This window comes from Fukomys damarensis, unplaced genomic scaffold (assembly GCF_012274545.1).
Source record: "Fukomys damarensis isolate Sample0158 unplaced genomic scaffold, DMR_v1.0_HiC HiC_scaffold_36, whole genome shotgun sequence".
Lineage (NCBI taxonomy): Eukaryota > Metazoa > Chordata > Mammalia > Rodentia > Bathyergidae > Fukomys > Fukomys damarensis.
The window spans coordinates 12,627,189-12,631,191 of record NW_022900948.1 but is presented as its reverse complement, the minus strand read 5'-3'; the positions used below and the strand labels follow the sequence as shown (position 1 = coordinate 12,631,191).

Sequence of the window (4,003 nt, the reverse complement as noted above, 5' to 3'; positions counted from 1 at the left end):
ACTAATGAATGGATAAAGAAGATGTGTTTTTTTATACAATGGAGTACTATTCAGCCATAAATAAGGTTAAACTTGAGACATGTATAGCTAAATGGTTGAACCTAGAGATTATATTCTTAAGTGAAGTAAATTAGACATACATGCGTAAATATCACATTATTTCTGTGGTGTGAGAAATTGAAAGTATAAATAAGGCCCAAAATGTATAATATATATTGTGAAATAGCAAGAAAATGTTTAAATGGGAAGAGGCACAAGGGAGGGGAGAGAGGAAAAAGAAGAAAAGTAAAATAAAAAATGAGAAAAGAAAGACAAAATGGAGGCAAAACTCAAGAAGGGGAAGAGGAGTAAGAGGGAGGGGAGGGTAATGGGAAAAATATCAATTGAGATATATCTTGTACAAGCATATATTCCATATGATGAATGTGATCATTATGTATATCTAAATTGTACCAATTTATTGATAAAAAATAAAATAAAATAAAATTTAGAAATTTATCATGTGGGGAAAAATGAAAACCAAGACCTGGCATGTAAAGGTACAAGATCCCAGTAATGAATGTGACTGTACTGTCTACCTAGAATGTACCAATAAATTCAATAAAAAAAAAAGAAATTTATCATGTAAAGCACAAACATAGTCCCCCACTACCACAAATTATGCAGTCGAGTTTCCCACATTTGGGGAAATCTCAATGGTCAGCACATCAGGAGTGCAAAGGATAAGCCTTGCTCTGGGAAAACCTCCTTTGTGGTCATGGTATCTCCCCTGCCGGCTAACTATGTGATGGTTAACCTTAATTGGGTCAACTGATTGTTTTGGGAGCCACCCAGCGGATTAGTAAAGCACACACTGTGCATGTGTGTGTGTGTGTGTTATGGAAGCATGGCCTTGAGTACTAGACTTGGTCCCTGGGCCCTTCCTCTCTGGAACTATTTCACTGTTTTGCTTCCTGGCTGCCATGAGCTAGGCATCTTTCCTTCCCTATGCCCTGCTACCATGATGTTTCTTGGAGCCAGCTGACCATGGACTCAATCCTTTGAAACCAGGAGTCAGATTAAGCCTTTCCTCATGTAAGTTGTGGGTTTTGGGTATTTACACATTAGTCGTATCTCAGTAATGGGAAAAAAACTAATATATAGGAAGCATAATTGACAAAAAACATCACATTACAAAATTGTAATTTTGAGTGAAAAAATCTTAGTGGCAATAGGCAAAAACTAAGCAATGAGATACAAAGTACTGATTCATATGTCAAGTCACAGATCTCATGAATTAATTTTTTAAAACTTTGTTAATGATCTATAAACAATAAGCTGAAAACTCAGTACTCCTTTCTGAATTCATAATTTTTTTTCATAATCCAAATGAGTTTTTGGCAAAGACACAAGATTTTATAAATGAAAAAGGTCTTAGAATTAATCTATCCCAATTTTATACTTAACGTCATCCTGAAAGATAATTTCCTAGCTAACATTCAAGAACTCTCAGGTAAAGTTATTCATTCTGTAGACAATCCATCGCATGTTTGTTTTTCCTAGTATTGTCACATTACTTATCCCCAGGAAGCTTGAGGCAGTATTAGTCGTCTGTGGAGTTCTACAGACTTAATGGGCCATCAACCTGGCAGTCTTCCGAAAATTTGTCAGTTAAAGGTATGTTTTTACCAAGTTCTCTCTTTTTTGAGTGAAAATTTCTCATTTATATACTCATGTATCTTAAGCCTGCTTTTCAGAAATCCTAGTTTTCTACTTCAGCTCTTCTATACATTTCTCAGTATGTTCTGTGCTTGTTAACTTTTACTACTTGTATTGGAACATGTTGGTCACTACAGAGATCAATGTACCCTGTATTTCTTTTTATATTTACACTATTAGTTCATCACCTACTTTTTCTTTTTCTTCATCCTGTGGCTCTGGTGACTAAACTCAGGGCCTTGCACATGCCAGGCAAATGGTTTACTGATGAGCTATATCACCAGCACTTTTTATATTTTATTTTGAGACAGGGTCACACTAAGTAGCCTGGACTGGCCTTGCACTTGTGATCTTCCTGCCTTGGCCGTAGGAGTTGTTTGGAATATAGATGTACACTCTGAATCTGGCTCAACATTGGTTCTTAAATGTGAAATAGGGAAGAAAAGTGATACTTAGTTGCACCTACTATGTAAAGCCATTTTCCTACAATCTTTGTATGTTAATTTTTGGCTAGAAAATCTCATCAAACTAAATACTGTTTTTCCAATTCTACCAATTAGAAATTAGATGCCCAGAACATTATAGATAATGCATTGGCATCGTAGAAAATGTGGCCAAGATAAAAGAATCTTAATACAGTTTCTCATGATTGTAGAGCATATGTTGTCTTCATTAGGTCAAACTCAGTTTTTCTATCTCAGATATTAAATGCAGTCAGCTACATCCTACTAATATTTTGCATTACTTTAAAAGCTAGATTTCTCAGGATGATTTTAAGATAATGCTTAAAACAGGCTCTGCACTTCAACCTGATGAATTATGTTGTATTATATAACACTTCAAAATTTTATTTTTAAGCATTTATCACCATTCACACCACGAATTTAATCAGTATTGTCTGCTGATTTTGTAGATATTCTACATCTACATAAAAGTAACTGAAATATATTTCAAAATAAGTTTAAATCAATAACTATATCTATGCTCTCCTTAAAATTAGGCTTATCTCTTAAATAACATATTCAGTTTAATTGATTAATAATAAATATGTTGAACTTAACAATAATGAAATTACAAGTAATGAACCCTGTGTGTGCCATTGTAATTTGTGAATTCTAGACAAACGTTTCAATGCTGGAATGTGCTTACACTATTTAGTATTTGGGGGTGAGTGTAGAGAACATTAAACTAATTAAATATTTGAGTTGAAATACTCCCAATGTTAATAGGAAATCTTCCCAGTTTGATATACTTACTTTAATTATTATGATTATTTTGCTCATAAGAAATGAAGTTCAGTGAGCCTTAACATTTATCAAGTTTTATCACTAATGTTCTTTTAATTTTTTTCCAGATTTGGTTGTAATGAACATGGCAGAAAAGTTTTGCCCTAAATGGGAGGACTCCGTGAGTAGAAGACAGAGGGCAGCAGCACCATGGGAAAAGCCGATACATCTCAAATAATCTCCAAACACTTTCTTGTTGATGAGCATCCTAGGACTACAGCACTTGCCTGTCTGAATTGGGATTCTCTTCTGTTTCATACACGTGGTGGCTGGGATGGGGAGTGTGACCGTCTTGGCTGTGCTGTGCCCTCTCTGTCACTGATTCGGTCCTCTCCACATCTGTACTGCCACACATGCTCTGTCTCTTCTGGCTCGGGGCCCATGACATTGTCTGTGATGCCTGCCTGGTTCAAATGTTCTGCTCCCACAGCTTTACTGCCATGGAACCGGGCTTCTTCTTAGCCGTGGCCATTCATTGTTATGTGGCTGTCTGTGGCCAGTGCACCATGCCACAATTCTCACCCGTGGTCACATTGCCAGAATGGGAGCTGCAGTGGCACTCAAGGGTAGTAGTCTTCTTTTCTCCATATCCGGTTCTGCCCAAGCAGGTACCCTGATGCAGAAATTGAATCACTGCATACAACAGCTATGAAGCTGACGTGTGGAAATGAACCACCAAACCTTACTGCCCTACTGCAGCCACTGTCATGGTTTTCTGTGGTGCTCTCTTTCATGTTCTAATCCTCTGTGCATCACAAGAAGCAAGTGTTAAAGATTGAGGCATGTGTGGCTACCATGTCTTTGTCATCCTTGTTTTGTTTTATTTTTAACTGGTGATTGAACCTAAGGCATTTTTACTGAGATTCCTAGTTTTATTTATTTTTATTTTGAGACGTGTCACTAAGTTACCCAGGCTGGGTTTGATCTTGCAATCCTTTGCTTTAGCCTTCTAGAGTGCTGGGATTATAGGCATCAACCACCATACCCAGCTTATTTTTTATTGTTAATATATATATATA

The 4,003-nt window shown here is 36.5% G+C and overlaps 1 non-coding gene across 1 annotated transcript; it reads right to left on the bottom strand.

Moving 5' to 3' along the window:
- Nucleotides 1-624: 624 nt before the first annotated feature.
- LOC117284372 lies at nt 625-784 on the bottom strand. The gene has a single exon (XR_004515460.1). It is a non-coding gene; the product is annotated as a U1 spliceosomal RNA (small nuclear RNA).
- Nucleotides 785-4,003: the final 3,219 nt, after the last annotated feature.